General features: G+C 38.1%; 1 pseudogene; it reads right to left on the reverse strand.

Annotated features, from left to right (window-relative positions):
• Positions 1-9884: 9884 nt before the first annotated feature.
• LOC110345425 (small ribosomal subunit protein eS6 pseudogene) lies at positions 9885-10557 on the reverse strand (annotated as a pseudogene).
• Between the last annotated feature and the right edge of the window lie 11684 nt (positions 10558-22241).

The raw sequence follows: 22241 nt of genomic DNA on the forward strand, positions 1-22241 counted from the left end.
CTTATTATTTATTTTCTTTTTAATTAGCACATACTATTTATACATATTTGTCAGATACAAAGTGATATGTTAATTCACATATACAACCTGTACTGGTCATGAATTGCCTTTTCTTATTTATGGTTTACAAGGAAGAGACATGGGACTAAAAGGGTCAAGATTTTGTTGAGAATTATATTGTCCCAGCTTTCCCATTGCTGGGACAAAAAAAAGAGGTAAAAGAGGCTTATTATGGCTTATAGTTTCAGAGGTTTAGTTGATGGTAGGCCGGTTCCAAGGAAAAGACAACATGGCAGGAGGGCATGGTGAAAAAGTGTTGCTCAATTTTTGGAGGTTGAGAAGTAGAGGGGGTTGGAAAGAATGAGAGATGAAGATAGCAGGGATTGAATACAGTCCCCAAGATCATGCCCCATGACTTACTTCCTCCAACTAGGCATTACCCCATCATAGTTCCTTTAGCTATGAGCTCATCAATGGGTTAACACATTGATGAGGTTAGTGTTCTCACAATCCAATATTCTCTCCAAGTGTCTCTTAATTTAGTCAAGTTGGCAGTTAAGATTGATCATTGCATGTCCACCACTTGACTACTTGATACCTAATCATATCTCCTTAAACCATACTTAATCTCCCAAAAAGCAGAATACAAATATCATAATTCTGTCTGACATGATGCAGCTCTCCTGCATACAACTGAAAACACACAAATCCCTTCCTGAAAAGGGAAGTTAACACTTTAAGCATTACTCAAAATTTCAAGTTCCAAAGATTCCTTTGAGATCCAACGCACACTCTCAGCTGTGAACTCTGCAAAATTCAAAAAGCAAGTTACATAATCTTAAGATACAATGGCATAAGATAATCATTCTCATTCCAAATAGAGGAATAGGAAGGTGGAAAATAATCATGCCAAGCAAGACCAAAGCACAGCGGGGCAAATGTTTGGTCCTATAGCCCCACGTCTGGCATTGGGGTGCATAGTCGTCAGTGGTGAGTTCCAAAGGCTTGACTGGCCCCCACCATGCAGCCTTGCTGGCTGAAGACTCCCAGCATCTCCTTTTTTGGGCTGGTCCTGTTTATGGTCTGTGGCTTTCCAGACAGATGTCCCATGTTCCTGGCATCGCCAACTTCTTGTTGTCTCCACTGATGCCTTAGCCTCACTCTCACAGCTTCATACACCATTCTTTCATGGGTTCCTTATAGATAACCCAATTTTGTAACATATTTTTATCTGGTCTCCCAGACCTTCTTTTGAAATCTGGGTGGAAGTGTCATTGGCTCTGTAATTCTTGCATTCTATATGCCAGAAAACCAGCATCACATGGAAAATGCCAAGATTTGCCATCAGCAGAAACTATAGCCAGGCTCTCTTAGTGTCACTGCAACAGCCTCTAAGTATTTGGATGGAAGACATGGTGAAATGAATCCCAGGGAACCAGTTCCCTAAGCAGGCTATTTTTGATGTCCAGGAGCTCTCTTCACTAAGGAAATGTTTATACTTTTATACTCTGGAGCCTATGACAGGTGAGGTCTTTCTAATTTCTGAGATGCCCTCAAAGCACCTTTCTTCTTGTCCTAGTTCAAAGTATTTGGTTTCTTTTTCATGATACTTCAGCACCAATGCCTTCTTTGACCACAATTGTATACATGGTTCTTTTGGAGCCCAAATTTAAGTTTTTCAAAATTTTTTGCTCTGTTTTCCTCTAGATTCTCAATATAAATCTGGCTAAAAGACTGGCAGTACCCATGCCACAGTATGAACATTGGCCTGCCTTGAAATATTTCCTGTCAGACCAATTAGTCTACAACTTTTAACTTTAGCCTTACACTTACACTTACAAAATCTTAGGACTTACTTGGAAAAAATACTTTTTCTTTTCTTTTCTTTTTCTTTTTTGCAAGTGTAACTTGCATGGCTAGTCTAATTTTCAAGAGTCCTCATTTCCATCTAAAACTATATAAGCCTAATCCTTATTATCTGCATTCCTATCATCATTCTGGTCTTCTGATCTCCAACCACAATCATCCATCAGGCCCTGCTTATAATATTCTATGGCTTATCTATTCCACATTTCCCAACTTTTTCAGTCTTCTCACAAACTATTTCCAAAAGCTTTTGAATTACATGATCAAATATAATCACAGCCATGACTCCACTGCATGGTACCAATTTTCTGTATTGTCAGTTTCCATTGCTGGGACAAAATATCTGACACTTATAACTTAAGGAAGGAGAGATGTTTTGTGGCTCACAGTTTCAAAAGTTTAGTCCATGGTAAGCTGGCTCCAAGACAGGTACACCACAGTGGAAGGGCATGGTGGAGGAAAGCTGCTTAATTCAGAGCAGATAGAAAAGAGCCCAAAATGATGGGGCAAGGGACCAGATATAGTCTTCAAGGCTATGTTGCTATAACCCACTTCTTCCATCTGGGTCTTACCTCCTATTACCCCATTCAGGTATGACTTCATGAATGGGTTAACTCATTGATGAGGTTAGTGCCCTCATAATCCAGTCACCTCTCCAGGAGTCTCTTAAAATTGATGAGTATAAGAGTCAAGTGTATCTATTAAGAAACCTTGAATGAGAGTGTAGCCTAGCACAGTGATATTTTTTTCTGCTGACTGCTAGCTTTGCATTTTTATTAATCATTGAAGAGTTTTCTAGAGGCTTTTAAAATTCTGAAGACCATCAAACCTTTTTTCACAACACTACTAGCTTTCCGTAATAATGACATGCTATGAAACCTCCTGGTTCTCTTCCTGATTCTCAGGTAGAACTTCTTTCAGAAAATAAATCTTGCTGGTGATATTTTGACTTTTAATTTGTAGATTTTTCATATAAATTATTTTTTCACTTGTGAGAGGTTTTAGAACATGAATCATTTATGTTTTATAAAATAAATTCTGTATAAGAGCAATTCTAAGAACAAACCCGAGGAAACATATATGAGGAGGTATGTATCATATTTATAACTATTGCAGTACTGAGCTCCAGCTAACAGAAAGTTATGAAGCTTAATTTTCATTTTTGAAACAAGATAACTTTAATTACTAAGCTTCAAATTTATTTTCATTGGATTTAAAAAATCTGAGTATGATATACTTTAAAAATTTTTAGGTATATTTATGTTTCTGAATGTTAGCTATTACATTATTTATTTTTTTATTAATTATATTGGTACATTTAAGGTATGCAATATAATGACATTCATCATTGGGAATTTGCACCTTTATGTAATCCATCTTGGTTCTTACTTTTTTCCCATTCCCCTGCCCTCCCTTCAACCCCTCCACCCCTCCCTATCTACAAAGACTTTGTTTCCATATTTTCTTTTTCTCATATTAATTCCATTCCCTTCTTTCTTTTCACCTACCCTTCTCATTTCCCCTTCCCCATCTGAATGTTAGCTATTATAAAATGTACTCTCATTAACTCTTTTTTTTTTTGGTACAAGGGATCGAACTTAGGTCCTTGTGCTTGTGAGGCAGGCAGCAGAACCACTGAGCTAAATCCCTGGCATCATTAAGTCTTATTTGCAGGTACTGGAAGTTACTGTTTTAGACAAGTCACAACAAACTTTTATTTAAAAAAAATCACTGTGGAGTTTTGTAGAAGGTGTGATACAGGGCAGATACAGCATTTACATTAGTGTGATACCAGCTGCTATAAAAACAAGTTTAAAATGTAAAGGGTCTAAACACTGTAAAAATTTATTTCTTACTCTATAAATTTAAAGATAGACAACTTTGGTTTATGAATAGTTTTCTTCCATGTGGTTAGCTAGTCTGTGAGCATCTTGCAGTTGTATTGCCCTTAACATGAATCTTCCAACATCTCTACATTTCCACCCCATGTAAAGACAGGGCAGGGAGGGCACACTTTACTTAACCACATTTGTCCACATCACACTCCTATGACCCACTGGCAAGAGCAAATCACCTGTCCCTGTAGATGCAAGGATGTAAATTTTGAACAGGTAGCTATTTCTCAGTAACAACTCTGTATTTTGGCAGTAGGACCATGAGTTTGACAGAGTTGGTTTCCTCTGCCACACAGCTTACCCACAATTGACATTCAAGACATATGACAGTTAAAAACTAGTACTGGAGGCTAAGCAGTTGGATAACTTTGTTCTAAAAGTACATAAATCTGCATTCATTCATATGAAACTATTTATATGACACTATTTGGCAATGACTTAGGGGCATGGAGAAGATTGACTCACATGAACATCCTACACAACCTAATTATATGACATAGCCCTTCAATCTAGTACTTTAAAAATATTTGTTCAAAGAATGGCCAATTAAAAAATCAAACAAATGCTGGTGAGGCTGCAGGGAAAAGGAACCCTTAAACATTCTTTTTGGGAATGTAAACTAGTGCAGGCACTATGGAAATCAGTATGGAGATTCCTCAAAAACTAAAAAGAGAAATTCCATTTGACACAGCTATTCCCCTTCTAAGTATTTTCCCCAAAGAGTTAAAGACATCATGTTACATGGATAGACACATACCCATATTTATAGCAGTGCAATTCATAACAGCTAAATCTTGGAAGCAGCGTATATGTCCATCAACAGATGAATAGACAAATAGAATGTGATATTTATACACGATGGAGTATTACTCTGACATAAAGAAAGATAAACGTGACCCACTTGTAAAAAAATAGGTGCCCCATAAGACCATAATGTTAAATGAAATAAATCAGACACACAAACTTAAAACATGAGAACCCCAAAATACAAATGAAAGTAAAATAAAAGATAGATAATAGGAAGTTGGGAGATAGATGTTTCTGAAATAGGAAGGGAACAAGAGATGCAGGGAGGGGAAAGGGAGGTGAAAAAAGGAATTCAAATGTGTTATGCACATTGCCAACTCCTCACAAGGAATGTAAACATTACTGCAAACATATACTAATAGCAAATTTAAAAACATAAAATAAAGACAATATTTGAATCTATGTTAAAAAATAATTATGTTAAAAATATGGGGCTTACTATATACAATTTCCAAAGTAGCATATTAGAAGGTAAGCAATATGCATATTATGTTAGAAGATACATACATATGTAAATATACATTATACATATATATTTATATATGTATATAACAAAGTAAATTAAATAATTAAGTGACTTTCTCCAAGATCAAAATTTCACACCTTCATTATTCACTTACGGAATTTGAACAGGTGTGCCTAACAGTTTACTTGACTCTCAGTGGGATGACCTGTCAGGTTTCAGAGATGGTGGCTTTTTCTAGGATAAGGTACAATTTACATCACAGAAACCTCAGAGATAATGGGTCCAAAGGAACTGAGAAGAAATTTTCTTGCCACTTATGGGCACTATCAATTTGAGTGTAAGTGTTTCCATTCCAATTTAGCAGTTACTATAAAAAGATGTTGAAAGTCCAAAATAACTGCTACTGTATTTCCCATTTATCCCAATGATATGTTAGTGACAAGTGTGGCCACCAATTATCCCTGTTTGGCACTTTGTCACTTTTTGCCAGATTATTCCACAGGTTTGCAACTTGACAGGATTTATTTATGGCCTCTGGAGAGGTATATTACTTCCTGTACTGACAGAGCTAATCAATGCCTGAGAGATGAATCTTTCTACACAGCAAAGTGATGCCTGGAGGACTTTATGAGGTCATTGTTTTCTTGACATCATGGAGTGCCTGAAGTTAGGCTATGTTGGTTAGCTTCATCTTCTGAGGCAGTATTCCTCAACTATAGTGGCACATTGGAATCACTGGAGGACCTTGTACAAAGTACTGTTGATTTCCCTCTCCTCCAACCTTGGTCAATCTGCTTGTTTTGGGTTGAGATCCAGGGAATGATAGCTTTCAATAGGTCTCCAGGTAATTCTAGCAAGATCCCCTTTTAAAAGTCTCCCAGGGAGCAAAGGGCAAGAATCAACTGATCACATGTGATGGCCCTTGTAGCACTGTTTAATGAGAAGAGATTCTTTTATCAGAAATTACTCAGGATTTGCCAGTCTAGTAGTCCTCATGAGCAAAGAGTTGGGGATAGTTTTACTGCTGAAAGTGTCAACATGACAGCTAAGTGTTATCACTCAAATGTTCTGCTCTTGCCTCTGGGGACTAACTCTAACTTAACAGTTTGTTTAACCTGACAGAAAAAACATGAAAGCCAATAGACTGCAGTGATGTACTTATTACCCAAAGAGGTGAATGTTTTTAGTTATTTCTCTTTCATTATAATGAGATTTAATCAATATAAAGAGTGACTTCTGCTTATATTAATATTCTACTTATGTTAGTAACTGATGTTTCAGAATTTAATCACTTATTGATTCAAAATACTTATGTACCCATTTATGGATCAGGTACCAGAAAAGCCTCACGGGTTAGCATTCCAGGATCTTCATGACCATAGCTTACTGTGTGAATATACAAATTAGCTTTATAGTGACTGTTGGTAACTCAGCATCCTTAAGATAAAATTGCATGTAGTAGGCAACTGGATGGCTTTTCTGCTAGGTAGAAAGTTAATCATTAGCTGGCTGGTGACAGGTAGCTGGGGGCTACTTGAAAAGCAAATATGTGATTTTTTTCCCTTTATTTTTTTAATCATTAGCTATAGATAATATCCACATAAGCTAGTGGTTTCAAACTTTAGCTCAAAAAATATAACTTCCTCTAAATGTGCTGATAAGGGCTGGGGCCCATACAAGATCCAGTCAATGGGTAAAGTTTAGAAAAATCTCAAGTTCTTAAAACATACTAAATAGAGACATCCACCAAAGGAGTAAACAGGGACCTACTTCTCTCTGGACTGGGTAAACATAGCCCATTTTATTTGTAAATAAACAATGACTTTGAAATAAGCAAAAGATATTCTTCAAAAGACCCAGTTAATTATACGAATGTAACCTGTGATCTCATTCAGTGCAACTGGGACTGCTCAAAGGTATATTATCTCTCTCTGTCATTCTCTCTCTCTCTCTCTCAAAATCTACTGTTTTTCAATAAACTCTACCTATGCTCTATAGGATGGCCTATGTGTCTTGTCTGAAATCTTTTATCAAAAACACAGCGAATCAAGATGTGTTGTCATTCCTTGCAGTGTTAGGATCTCACCATGTTAGGGCCTGGCTCTTTTGTTACATTTTCCACAAAAGAAGTCTGCTAGTTTTTATATTTATTAGAAAAAAGTTATTTGAATACTTACTGTAACGACACTAGAGTTTCTGACATAATTACCAAACTGTATTATAGTGGTTCTAAGCCTGTTGTACTTACAGTACACAACTTCTGAGTAAGGAACACTCAACAAAAAGGATTAATTAAAAATTATGATGTGTCTATATGATGAAGTGTTATAAAACAAATTAGAGCTTTAAAAGAAAATGGGAAATGCTCATGATATATTATTTGGAGAAAAAGCTGATATGAAACAACAGCAATAGTATGATGTTTTCTGAAACACATAAATATTCGTGCTAGCTCCGTTCTCCTCCCCTGGGCACTTTGAGGTGCTAGCAAAGTCAGGGAGAGCAGCCATTACCTCAGTCATTCTGAACACTTCCCCAGGCACAGGCAGTCTGAGTACTTGCTTCACTCAGGTCTGCGTTTCCCATTTCTTTTGATTCCTTCCAAGAATGATGCTGGAATATCCTGGGCAAGACAGTATGGATATGGAAGTAAAAGATTTACTACCTAGTGATGACTTCAACCACTATCAGCTGGAAAAGTGATAGGTCAGCAGAACCTCACAGCTCTTTTACCCAGTGTGAGTAACCATTTCTGCTCACCTCATTATTATTGGTAGCAGAGCAACCCTTTCAATCCCTCCAAAATCCTCCTCCATAAGAAAGCTCACAAGACCAAATGGACTCCCATTGCTTAATAGCACTTTTCTCATTTGTGATTGTTTTCTCTCATTATAATTATATACCATAAAACAGTTTTGAAAGTTTTGAAAGTGTGGATACCTGGACCATGAGAATTGTAACATAAAAGTCTTTACTTTTTTATTATGGTTGGGTGTGACCTGTCTCCCAAGTGTTTGTACTGAAGGCTTGATTGTCCTGAGGCACTGCTAAGCAGTGGTGAAATCTTTAAGAAGTGAGGCCTCATGGAAGGTGATTAGGTCATGGGGATGGCACCCTTGCAAAGAATTAATACTAATCTTGAGGAGTTATTTTTTTAGGGAGCAATTTGTTATAAAGTGAGGCCATGCTAGACACTTGTGCCCGTCTGTATTCAGGTGGTTCCCTTTCTGCTTATTTGTCATATAGCCAAGGGGGCCCACAGCAGAGGTCAAATATGACATTGCCTAATCTTGGAATTTCAGCCTTCAAAATTGTGAGCTAAATAAACCACTTTTCTTTTTGAGTTCTCAGCCTCAGGTATTTTGCTGTAGCAATGAAAGGCAGTCTAATATAAAAACTTGGTACTGAGAAATCACATTATTACTATAGCTATGTATATGGAAATATGGACATGGCTTTGGAATAGGGTAATGGACTGAGGTTGGAAGAGTTTGGAGGAGAAGGCAAGCAGAGACCTGCACTGTTGTTAACAGAACATTCTGGGTGATTCTAGTAAGGGCTCACAAGACCAATATTAGGGCATTAGTCTCAGGTGGAAATGAGGATCCTACTGGAAACTGGAGTAAAGCCACTCTGATTAGATCATTGTAAAAAGAACTTACTGCAATATGTCCATACCTTAGAGATTTCTAGAAGGCTACAGCTGAGAAAGATGAACTGGGTAAATATGGCTGAGCAAATTTCTAAACAACAAAGCATTTGGACTGCTGGGTAGTTATCACTGGTTACTTTTAGTGAGATTAGAGTAAATTCAGCAGCGAAGAAAATAGCAGAAAGATTTGGAAAAGTCATGGCCTGCATATGTGTGTGTATATATATATATATATATGCAAATGGGCATGTCTGGGACAAAATAGTATGGCCAAGTAACTAAGTAAAAGAGAGCCATGAACTAAAGACTGTAGGAACAACAATAGGAAAAAGGCTTCAAGGGCCTCTCACAATTGTCTTTGAGGCCACTTCTCCCATCACAGGCCCAGAGTAACAGTAGGGGAGAATTTTTTTTATGATCCCGGGACATGTCCTGCAGACTCATTGCCCATTGTGATCTCTGGAGTCTGCAGTTTGGAGAAGTGCTTTAAAGGTGATGCAGGCAAGGTTCATGCAGGCCCAGGAATGGCTCATAACATTTCTGAAGGGAGGAAATGTCAGACAGTAATGGTCATATGGTACTGATTCATCGGTGTGCAGACTGTGAGAGCTATGGGATCACGGTGATTTCCACTGAGATTTCAAAGTAAAGCCTGGGAAGGTAGGGAGAAGTTTGCTGCAGCAATGGAGTGGACAATGCCTGGTAGAGGCATGAAAATATAGCCACAAATGGGATCCCATAATAGAACCACCAGCAACATGAAAAGCCAGCAGCTGTGTGGGCTGAAACCAACAAATCCATGAGGCAAGGGCTGAGGCCTTGGGAGTCTACCCTACCACAGTGCGCACAGATTGCCAGACTCGGTGCTCTAAGATTTAATGTAAGCCCTGGTGGGTGTCAGTCTTTCTTTGTACCGCTTAATCCTTCCTATTTCCCATGTCTCCATTTTAAAATAAGAATATTTGTTCTATTCCCATCCCACAATAATATCTTAGAAGTAGATAACTTTTTCTTGACTTTACAAGCTTACAGCTAGAAGAAAGTTGCCTTGAGTCTCAGATGATACTCTGTGGACTTTCGAGTGGTGCTGGAGCGAGTTAAGACTTGAGCACTAGTGGAGATGGGATGGTTGTACATAGTAAGAAGGACATGGGGAAGACACTTTATGGTTTGGATGTGGTATGTCCTCTAAAGGTTCCTATTGATTAGCATAATCGATAGCCTCTTCCTTATTTTTCTTCATACTCTGTTTCTTTAGAGTAGCATACCAGTGTTTGTATTGCAAGGCACTTGGAGTAACAAGACTCTGAATCTTGGGTAGTTTGGTCCTGTGTTTCATGGTTTTCATGTTAAGGGCTTTCAGAAAATATATTGGCATTGCTTCTCAGCCTTTTGGCTAAGATCAAGCGTAGAAGACATATTGGCATATGTCCTGTTCTTTAGAGAGATTGAAAAGTTTTAATACACTGATAGCTGTTTTGGATTCCAGGCAAGCAGGCACAGTAGTATTGGTCAGTCCAATGATATCTTTCTGCCCCTCCCCCCCTTACAGTAATCAAGTTCAGAATGCTCAGATTGGGACCCACAAAGCCACCCGGGGATACAGTCGTGGTTTTTCTCTGTAGGTCTCCTTGGTCTGCAGCAGTAGCAGGTGCACAGAGCTGTGAGTCACACAACCTGATTCTTGGAGAAACCTGGTTTGTCATTTTCACCACTGATTTGAATGACATAAAATTTGCATTCTTCATCCAGAGTGTCAGCAGCAAATTCTGTGGCCATGTGCTTCTCATAAAAAGCACAAAGTTGTGTTCATCATTCACATCAATGAGTTTCTGGCAGCCAGTGGCTGGGAAGGAGATATTTAACTTCATGTTGATGCAGCTGATTGCCTACCAGGCACAACGAAAAATAGCTGCATAGCTCGTAATTTTTGTCTTCCGTATGCTTACCAAATATTAACTTATATAGTCTTCATAATCACTTTATTTTCCTATTTTAAAGAGGAAACTGAACACAGGGAAGATAAGTAACATCTCAAGTCATGCAAAAAATGCTCTAAGAAGAAATGCTGAAAGCAAATATAAAAACTTAGCAGTGGTTATTTCTGGGTATAAGACTATAGGTGGCTTCTATGTGCTTTGTGTATTTTCTAAAATGAATATATATTGCACTTATTATCAGAATAATATAAAAATATTGAAAGGAACCAAGGCAGATATTTCCTAGGAAACCTGTAGTAGGGGTGTGCCAGAATAGAAAAAAAGAGTAGTAATTTATAAAAACCTCTCTCTCAGATCTGGATCCTGGAAGCTACTGGGTAAGTAAGGAAACAAAGAACCTCAGGTATGAACTCAGTGACCATTGGAACTAGAAATCTAGGGAGGGCATGACATTGAACAACCTGATCTCCCTAATGTTGTAACAAGGGGTGAATTTTATTATTATTGTGGGTAGGCAGTTGGACAAGTGGGTTTCATCACAGTGTGTCCCAGAGACATTTGATGGAGCAGAACCCAGTTCTCTGCATCCAAGGCATAAGGGAGGTTAGCTATAAAATACTGCCTTGACTTGCCTTTAATTAAAAGTACAGTGCAGGGAAGGAGACAGCTATAAGTTTTCAAAATAGCCCATTATCAACAATCTGCTCCCAATTCATTAGTACCCACAATTCAGATAGTCCTTAAACAAGCTGGACAATAGCTGAAGTAATTATTTGGGGTAAATTATGGCCATTGTAAAATATAATCAATATTTTATTATAGCAAAAAGAGATTTTTTTTTTCTTAATTTGTCTTCTTACTCCATCTCTTCTCAAACCAATCTCCTAGCTAGAGTTCTGGAAGAATGATTTTTTGGGGGGTTTCCACCTCCACATTGTCAAGAGTGTTTCAGTCATCTGAATGCAGCAAGGTAGGACACATCTTGTAAAGGTTTTCCATTTTAATATCCTTTAATGACCAATAATGAATTCTTTATAGTTAATGTGCTGTTCTCATGAAAATAATCTAGATGGTTAAAAAAATCAATCATTAATGAGCAGTAAATGACAGCTCCCCAACAACACAGCTGTATTTTTGTAAAAGTGATTAAACATTCTCTGCATTTATAATTGCATGGTTAATGAGAACGTTGAGCATCAAGTCAAGCATTGTTGCTAATGATGACAGATTATGATGCTACAAATGCTTTGTAGTTATGGGACTAAATTTTCAAAGGCAGTCCTTGGAATGGAATACATACAGACCCTCTAAGTATTCAGTTTGCATGGACCATTACCAGGTTTGTGTGTGGCATTTGGGAGCTTTGCAGTTGAGACTTTTGAAAATCTGTTCCATTATGACAGAAAGCATCTGTAATTAATGCTAAGTGATCTTCTTCTGCCTTGGTGAAAGGTGTAAAGCACTTTGTGTGTGCTTTGATGAAGCACAAGGCCCACCTGATGATGAGTCTTTTAGGCCTAAAAGTGAGGCAAACATAGTATCCAGGGATGTGATTCCACTTTAGAAGTGGGTATAAACATTAGTCTTGCAAGCAGGTGGGTGGTTGGGCCAATCATTTGGAAGGAGTCTTGGGAAAATCTTATCTCTGAGCTTCTGTCATAGTTTTTTTTAAACTTTCTTATTTTGGCCATACATGTACTTAGTCATGTACATGGCTAGCCATGTACTCATGTACTGAGCCTTGGGAATTCCTGAATTATTCACAGGCCTATTTAGAATCTGAGAAGGTGCAGTGGTCCACTGTGCTGAGGTATAAATTGTAGTCTTTACAGAGCTATTGGCAGAGTGAGTTACATTGTGATTGAGCAAGCTCTGTCTGCTGTTAACTTTCTCTGTTTTCTGATCAAGTATAAACTAGTGAACATATAATACTATGCATAGTCATAATTTTTGAAGAAGCTATGTGCTAAAAGGAAATTTATGAATATGTGTATTCTTGGAAATATCTTCTGTATCTCTGGGATATCTGATAGATTTTTTGGTGGCTTTAGGTCTTATGTTGTTATGTACTTATTATACTCTCTATGGTTATCTTATTTTGAGATAATTCCTTGGTCTAGAGAACAAGGAAAATATACATTATTTCTTGAGTTTCCTGATAGTGTCTCTCTCAGTGCCATTTTTTCTCTTTCCTTTTCCTTTTGGATCATCCAGCCCTTATCTGAGCAAGACAGACTGGCATAGGGTGAAGAGCATGGCTGCCTGATGGCCAGGTTTGAAAGGCCACTCTGTTGCCCCCTGGTGACACTGTGTATCTTTTAGAGCCTTTCTTTTCCTCATCAGTAAACAGGAATAATGATAATAGAAATTTGTTACAGTTATTGTGATAATTCAATGAGATAAGCATATCACACTCTTATCAGAGGGCCTAGAACTTAGTATGTGCTAAATAAACATTAGTTATTCATATCTTTATCATTGTTAGTATCATAGGTCCTAAGAAAGTAAGTACTGAGGGTAAGGTCAAGTTCTCCTTAACTGGGCTGGGTTATTCTCCCTAGAAATAAGAGGCAATGAGGCACTGCCCTGAGGGCACGTGTTATGTGACTGTACCTGACAATCAGTTAGCTACTTACATCTTTTGGGAAGAACTGTGTACCTCTTACCTCTGGAAAGTACATCCATATTGTAGAGAGGAAAGAGAGGACATTGCTTGTCAGTAGTCTCTCTGGAGGAAGACTGGAGACATCGGAGAGCACCGACCTTTAAAGAAAGAAAAGGAGACAGCCTGGGGGACGAACGGCAGTTTATTCTCCTGACGCTGTTTGACAATCACAAAGGATAAAGGTAAGGCTTTTATACATATATGAAAGCAGCTTAATCATTCTGGCTATTGTCTTTTTGGTTTTAACATCTGGTGATAACAAGTGACTCTAAGTGACTCATAAAAGCTACAGGCGAATTTACATGTCCCTTGTTTCTGTTCACCGATCTATACATCTAAAAGTACACCGCAGCCCTCTTCTTATCAGATGGTATCAAGAAAGCAGGGTGACCTCGGCAGAAGTCAAGCCCACTAGCCCACAGCAAACATAACAGATGTACATAGTGAACTGTATCTCTCTCACCACCCGTAGAGTCATTGGGTCGCAGTCCTCTGACCCTGGACAGTGGTTACTAAGAAAGCTAGGAAAACATATTTTTCTCCCATAAAACTTTTACAACATCTCTTAAAGTTTCCTGGAATTCTTTTAACAAACAGACTTGTGGAAATTCCCAGAAATGACTTTTTTATTTTCTCAGTTAACAAACTTCTTGTGATCCTATTCTTACAACTAGATAACTACAATTTCTCACAATTGCTGAGTACAGCAATTGTCACAGTTAGAAGGTCCCATATACCCTTAATCCTAGCATCAGAAATCACACCAGAGGTGGCTGTAGGGCCACATTCACCAGAGTGGTTAAAATATTGATGGGGAGGGTAGAGCTTTATTGGAGCCTAAGAAACAGGGAGATCTGAGATAATGCTTGCTCTGACTTCTGCCTGAGACTTCTACTTTCTTAGGGAGTCCTCCCTCTTTCCATCTCAAGATTCTCATGCATGTGTCTATGAGCAGGAGAGTATTTCTTAATTGATGGCAGATCTTTGATGCAACTTAAATATCCTACAAGGTCTCATACTATCCCTCCTTGTTTGTTCTCTAAAGATTTAAGGCCCTCATCACAAGGACAATCAAAAAGTATGTGCCAAGTGAAGTTGAACCACAAAGGAAAAAGCTTTCATCTTTGACTCAGCTCCCCTCTCTGCTACCCTAGTGCCCTTTGGATTCTTCATTATGACAGCAACAATTTCAAAATGTAATTGAGAATTAAAGCTGAAGGCAGAGAAGCATGGTGTTATGAAATTTTAGAAAGTCACATGAATGTTCAACACTTTTAAATCATTAAAATGAATGAAGTGGTGAGGAAATGTGTGTGGCTCTAGGGATTTAACAAAGAACTTCAGATTATAATATTAATACCTGTCTTTAATGCCAGCTGTCTTTGTTTTCCAAATGAGGATCATGTTGATTATTACCCATTTCCTGTTTGTGGATAAAGAGTAATAGTTGCTAAATTATTGTGAAATATTTTATAAAAATAAAATGCTAAGCCACAATAGCAACTTGCATGGTAACAACCAGGAATCAGGTCTTTATAGCCCACTGCTAGGAGTGACCTATGGTGGTAGGCTCATCTGATGAACTAGAGAAACTTCTGGCTATACATTACATGTGGATATTGTTGCACTGGATAAAAGTTAACTTTCCTGCAACCTACTAGCAACTTCTCTTTGAGTAGCTTAGTGATGCCTCTCCCCAACCCCTGCTGCTGGGCTTCTCATTTTTCTGCTCCCCCACCTTCTTGGCCTTACTAATATTGTCTCCTAAGCTAATAATGGCCTCTTTGTTGGCCTCAGTCATGGAAAATTCTGCACAGAGAACCCAATTTCAAACTCAGTTCAAATTAGATTTTCATCTTCTAATATTGCATCAAGACTAATACGGTGAATTGAGACTTTGGGTTAGTTTCTTTAACCACTTTCAGGCTCAGCTTAATGATTGTGATATTTATCGCTCAGCATTATTTTAAGATTAAACCATTTAAGATTGAACCATTGAGGGTCAGTAAATTTAGATCTACAATATGATGTTCTCTTTGATCACTCTGATCTTCAATCCCATCTGCTTTGTTTGAATTCTTGTTATATTTACAAGACTTCATTCTGTGACACACATCTTAATATTTGAACAAGAATGATTTTGCACTGTCTTCTTGTTGTGTTATATATAAAAAAAGGCCACATCCTCATGTTTCTCAAATTGTTTCCTCAAGAGTAGAGGCTAAATGTTAAGCACACATCTTCTGAGAATCTAAATGGCACTTAAAATAAGATTCTAGTGCTAGAAGGAAATGTAGGAGTGTGGCATATCATGTTTTCCAGGATGACTACCATAGCTCCAATAATTCATGCTCTTCTACAGTATGGTCTTCCTGTTCTCTCCATTAAGAGGTATAGCCTAATGCTTCTCTTTGGAATCTGAACAAACCTGAAACTACCTCAACTAGTAAAGTGGAGAGGATACTATTCTAAGGTTGTCATGCTTTGAGAAAGTTCAGGTCTCACAGAGAAGCCATTAGACTTATAAATGAAATCACCATCTTGAAAGTAGATTTTCTAGTCTCTGTTCTTCTAGTTCTAATTGTTCTAGCTCCTCATGGAACCCTGAGACTTCATGCAACAGAAAAGAGCTGTGTTCTTTCCAAATTTCTGATCAACAAAGCCCATAAGCATAATAAATGATGGTTGTTTTATGTTACTGAATTTAAGATAGTTTTTATAGAGCAAACATAATTGAAACAAGGGATCACAGTTGACTACCAACATTATAAAGATGACATAGACCCAGAGAGGTGAAAGAAATCATTTTGTTCAAGCAAGAACTTAGTAGTAGAGTTGTTCTTAATTACTGGCTCTCTGGATTGAAGCTCCAGGCAGAATTCACTGTATCACATACCTTGGTAGGTCTTGATGTGAGTCCTTTAGGTTTGTGCAAAGTTCAGAGTTGACTTCAGGCTCTCTACTCAAAAGGTTTACATTCAAAGAAGTATTTTGCTTATATTATAAGCTGTGAGGAAATTGATTACATTATAAGCCTAGAAGGCAAACTAGGCTGTGGTGAGATACTTGAGAGCACTTGCAGAAGGGATAAAGATGAAGAAATGGAAATGGAGGAGAAGTGAGATAGTTCTACTGTGATTGGAGCCTTATGGGAAACTGGGCAACAGCACAGCAGGGCAGTAAATATCATGAAACATTGGTGAGAAAAAAGGGGTTAAAATTGCTTCTGTTCTGTTCAGGGAAATAACTGTGTGCTGACAACAAGAAGGCTAATGAGACTCCTACTGTCTATGGCTAAAGGGGAAGTGAGAGGGAACAGCATATGGAACTGGAAGTGGCAGAGGGAATTACCATGAGAAAGGGAAGAAGCTGGAGGAGGGAGAGAAAGATCCCAAGAAGAGAAATAGGGGAACACTTGGCCCTAAGTGTCCACAAAAATCAGGAAGAATTGAGGACAGTGAGGGGTCATGAGGAGAATAAGGTAAAAGTCCAAAGAAAAAGTTCAAAGAGAACATTTAAAATGCAAGTTAAAGCAGTCAAGAGTGTCTGGAAAGATGGGAAAAAATGAAAATTGGAACGTGTTGCATGTAAAAATAGGGAGTCAAGTGGATTTTTGGTAGAAGAAATAGTTTGGGTAAGAGTTTAAGTGACATGACATTTGGAGATACTTGCTTACAAAGAAAGCGATGTTGTGTATCTAAAGGTGGAGTTCTGTATGTCTTTTTTATTATAAGAGAAAAATATATATAAATTATTTGAGAATTAGCCTTTGGCCTCTTCTCTGTACAGCCATCTGGTTCCACACTACAAAGATGCAGAGGACACTGGACCACCAGACCACTGTACTGGAGCTAATCAAGTTCTCAGCACTTAAAGAATTCCTGCCCAGAGGTAGGGGCTTAGCCACTGACCCACTGCTCCTGGTCCAGAGGAAGGGGCTTCTGGGCTGTGAAACATCCTGCTGCTCCTGGCCCAGAGGAAGGGGCTTTTGGGCCACCATCCCTACCACCACTCCAGGCCCTTGGCCCACCTCTCCCAGCTCAGAGGAGGAGAGCCACGTGGATGTCAACAGCATCCCCAATGCCCCCTCAGTTGAAATGAAAAGATATGTAAATAAGTTTCAAAACCAGACTTCCAGATCACCTACAGCAACCCCAAAGGGAAATGAGATGGAACACTCTGATACTCAACAACCTGGACCCACTAAATGGGCAACAAAAGGGGATCTGGAAAAAATGAAATCAGAAATAATTTCTCAGACAACAGGAAAAATTGTGCTCCTAGTGCAAGACATGATTAATAAATCTAGAGAGGAGCTGAGGAACATGATGGAATCCCAACACAAGAAACAAATGGAATCCATAAAACAGATGCAAATAGATTTCCAGGACATGAAAAACTCCATTGAAAGTCTACAGAGCAGAATGAGCCAATGTGAGGACAGAATTTCAGATATAGAAGATAAGATTGCAATTAGTGACCAGGAAAAGAAAAACTGCTTCAAAATTATAAGGAAACACGAGAAATCAATCCAGCAGCTGCTAGGTGATGCAAAGAAGATTAACATAAGACTGACTGGGCTCAATGAAGAAACAGGAGAGAGTGCAGATGACATAAAAAAAACTCTTCACAGAAGTAATGGCAGAAAACTTCCCAAGCAGGGGAAAAGAGCTTGACATACAGATAAGTGAGGCATATAGGACTCCAAATAGCCTTGGTCAAAAAACAATCTACATATAGGCATATAATTGTTAAGATTCCAGAAACTCAACAGAAGAACAAAGTTCTCCAAGCAGTCAGAGAAAAGAAACAAATCACATACAAAGGAAAGTCCATCAGAATCACAGCAGACTTCTCAACACAAACCATCAAGGCAAGAAGAGCTGGAGTGACATATTCCAAGCCCTAAAAGAAAACAGCCTCCAACCCAGATTGATGCACCCTGCAAAACTATCTTTCAAAATGGATGGAGAAATAAGATACTTTCATGACAAAGAGCACCTTAGGAACTTCGTGAATACCAAACCAGCACTCCAAAGAATTTTACACAATATCCTAGGAACAGACATTGAGGATCACAACCCCAGGAAACAAAGCAGAATGAACCCAACTGGCATGACAAGAAATTAAATGTAAAGGGGGAGAACCCAACAAAAAGAAAAAGTAATAACAATGATAAGTCAATATGTTTCAGTTATAACCATCAACATCAATGGTCTCAATTCACCAATCCAAAGAAATAGACTGGCAGAATGGGTCAAGAAGCAAAATCCAACAATATGCTGGATACAAGAAACACACTTAATTCAAAAGGAAACTCATAGACTGAAAGTGAAAGGGTGGAAAACAATACTCCATGAGACAGGAACCTGAAAAAAAGCAGGAGTAGCTATCCTCTTGGCAGATCAAGCAGATTTCAAACCAACACTGATTAGAGAGATGAAGAAGGACACTACTACATCCTTGTAAAAGGAAGAATCCAAGAGGAAGAGATGACAATCATAAATATCTATGCATCAAACACTAGTGCACCCAACTATATAAAACAAATACTAATGGACATGAAAAGTCATATATGCACTAATGCAATTGTAGTGGGGGACCTCATCGCCCCACTGTCACAAATAGATAGATCAACTAGACTAAAAATAAGTAATGAAACACTAGAACTCAATCAAACTCTTGAACAAATGAGTTTAACAGATGTTTACAGAGTCTTCGACCCCACAAAATCAGAATACACATTCTTCTCAGCTGCACATGGGTCATTCTCCAAAATAGACCACATACTCACACATAGAACATGTTTAAGTAAGTGCAAAGGAATTGAAGTTATCCCCTGTATATTATCAGACCATAGTGTGATGAAATTGGAGATCCATAGCAAAAGAAACTCAAAAAATTTCATAAACACATGGAAATTGAACAACACACTTCTGAATAATCAATGGGTCACAGAGGAAGTTAAAGAAGGAATCAGACAGTTCCTTCAATTAAATGACAATGACAATACAACATATCAGAATCTATGGGACACAATGAAAGCAGTCTTACAAGGGAAATTCATAGCAGTGAATAGGCATATTAGGAAAACAGAATGAGCCCAATTAAACAAACTCATGCTGAACCTCAAGCTTCTAGAAAAAGAAGAGCAGGACAACCCCAAAGCTCATACAAGGGAGGAAGTTATAAAGATCAGAGGAGAAATCAATGCAATGGAGACTAAAAGAATGATACAAAAAAATCAATGAAGCCAAGAGTTGGTTCTTCGAAAGAATAAACAAAATTGACAAACCCTTAGCCAAGCTTATCAGAAACAGGAAAGAAAAGGCCCAAATCCATGCAATTAGGAATGAAAAGGGTAAGATGACAACAGACCCAGCAGAAATCCAGAGGATCATCAATACCTACTTCCAGAACCTATACGCCAATAAGATGGACAACACAGAAGAAATGGACAGATTCCTAGATACATATGAATTACCAAAGTTGAACGAAGAAGACCTAAAAATTCTGAACATCCCAATATCAACCAATGAAATTGAAAATGTAATTAAAAACTTATCAACTAAGAAAAGCCTGGGCCCTAATGGCTTCACTGCTGAATTCTACAAGACATTTAGAGAGGAACTGCTGCCACTACTGTTTAAACTCTTCAATGAAATTGAAAGGGAAGCAATACTCCCAAATTCATTCCTGGAAGCAAGTATCACCTTGATCCCCAAAGCAGAGAAAGACCCAACCAAAAAAGAGAACTATAGGCCAAACTCACTAATTAACATAGATGCAAAAATCCTTAATAAGGTAATGAGAAGCAGAATGCAGAAGATCATCAAGAAGATCATACACCCTGATCAAGTGGGATTCATCCCAGGGATGCAGGGATGGTTCAATATATGCAAATCAATCAATGTAATACACTATATCAATAGAGCCAAGGACAAAAATCATATGATTATCTCCATAGACACAGAAAAAACATTTGACAAAATCCAACATGCATTTATGATTAAAAACCCTACAAAAAATCAGAATAGATGGTCTCTACCTCAAACTGATAGAAGCCATCTATGAAAAACCAACAGCCAATATCATACTAAATGGTCAAAAACTGAAATCCTTCACACTAAAATCAGGAACAAGACAAGGATGTCCACTATCACCACTCCTGTTCAATATAGTTCTGGAAAGATTAGCCACGGCAATTAGACAAGAGAAAGAAATAAAAGAAATAAAGATAGGAAATGAAGAAGTCAAATTGTCATTATTTGCAGATGACATGATACTCTATATAGAAGACCCCAAGAACTCCACCCAAAGTCTTCTAGACTTAATAACCAAATTCAGTCAAGTAGCTGGTTACAAGGTCAACACACAAAAATCAATAGCTTTCCTCTACACCAATGACAGACTCACTGACAGAGAAATAGGGCAAATAATTCCTTTCACAATAGCTTCCTAAAAACTGAAATACCTAGGAATCATCCTAACAAAAGAAATCAAAGACCTCTTCTCCGAAAACTATGGCACTCTGAAAAGAGAGATTGAAGATGATATCAGAAAATGGACAGATATCCTCTACTCCTGGGTAGGAAGGATTAATATAGTGAAAATGGCCTACTTCCAAAATTGCTATATAGATTTAATGCAATTCCAATTGAGATCCCAGCAGCATACTTCATGGACCTTCAGAAAACAATCCAAAAATTCATCTGGAACAAGAAGAGACCCAGAATAGCAAAAGCAATTCTAGGTAACAGAGACATGGCAGGGGGTATCACAATCCCCAACCTGCAACTGTATTACAAAGCTACTGTGTTAAAAACAGCATGGTCCTGGCAAAGAAACAGACCTGAGGACCAGTGGAACAGATTAGAAGATGCAGAAACAATGCCAGACACACTCAGCCACCACATCTTCGATAAAGGAGCCAAATACTCTCACTGGAGGAAAGATAGCCTCTTTAATAAATGGTGCTGGAAAACTTGGGTTTCAACTTGCCAAAGATTAAAACTAGACCTATATCTCTCACCATGCACTAAACTAAAATCAAAATGGATTAAAGATCTAAATATTAAAATAGAAACTCTGAACCAGTTGGAACAGAAGTTAGGTAGAACCCTTGAAGACATTGGTGTAGGAAAAGATTTTATGAACAAAACCTCAGTTCCCCGTGAACTAGCACAAACAATCAACAAGTGGGATCTCTTCTTATTAAAAGGCTTCTGCACAGCAAGAGAAACCACCAGCAGTGTGAAGAGACAACCCAAAATGTGGGAAACAATCTTCACCTGCTTTTCCTCAGTCAAAGGTCTACTATCTCGAATCTATAAAGAACTTCAAAAGATCAGACCTCCCAAATTTAAAGACCCAATCCAAAAATGGGCATCTGAAATGAACAGACATTTCTCAGACAAAGAAGTAGAAATAGCAAATAAATACATGAAAAAATGTTCAACATCACTTGTCCTTGGAGAGATGCAAATGAAAACAATGCTGAGATTCCACTTCACTCCAGAAAGAATGGCTGCTATCATGAAATCAACCAACAACAAATGCTGGTGGGGCTGTGGGGGAAAAGGAACCCTGCTCCACTGCTGGTGGGAGTGTAGACTGGTGCAAGCACTGTGGAAATCAGTATGGAGATACCTCAAAGAACTAGGACTGGAAGTCCATTTGACCCAGCTATTCCCCTGCTGGGGATCTTCCCCAAAGAATTAAAAGATTCATACCACAGTGATATATGTGCACCCATGTTCATAGTAGCACAGTTTGTGATAGCTAAAACTTGGAAACAGCCCAAATGCCCATCAACTGGAGACTGGATCAAGAAAATATGGTCTTTTAATAAAATGGAGTACTACTCAGCCATAAAAAATGAGAAATTAGAGACATGTATAGCCAAATGGATGAACATTGAGGAGATAGTCTTAAGTGAAATAAATAGGAC

This window comes from Heterocephalus glaber, unplaced genomic scaffold (assembly GCF_053883595.1).
Source record: "Heterocephalus glaber isolate CG9 unplaced genomic scaffold, H.glaber_assembly_v1.0 deba00001606, whole genome shotgun sequence".
Classification (NCBI taxonomy): domain Eukaryota; kingdom Metazoa; phylum Chordata; class Mammalia; order Rodentia; family Bathyergidae; genus Heterocephalus; species Heterocephalus glaber.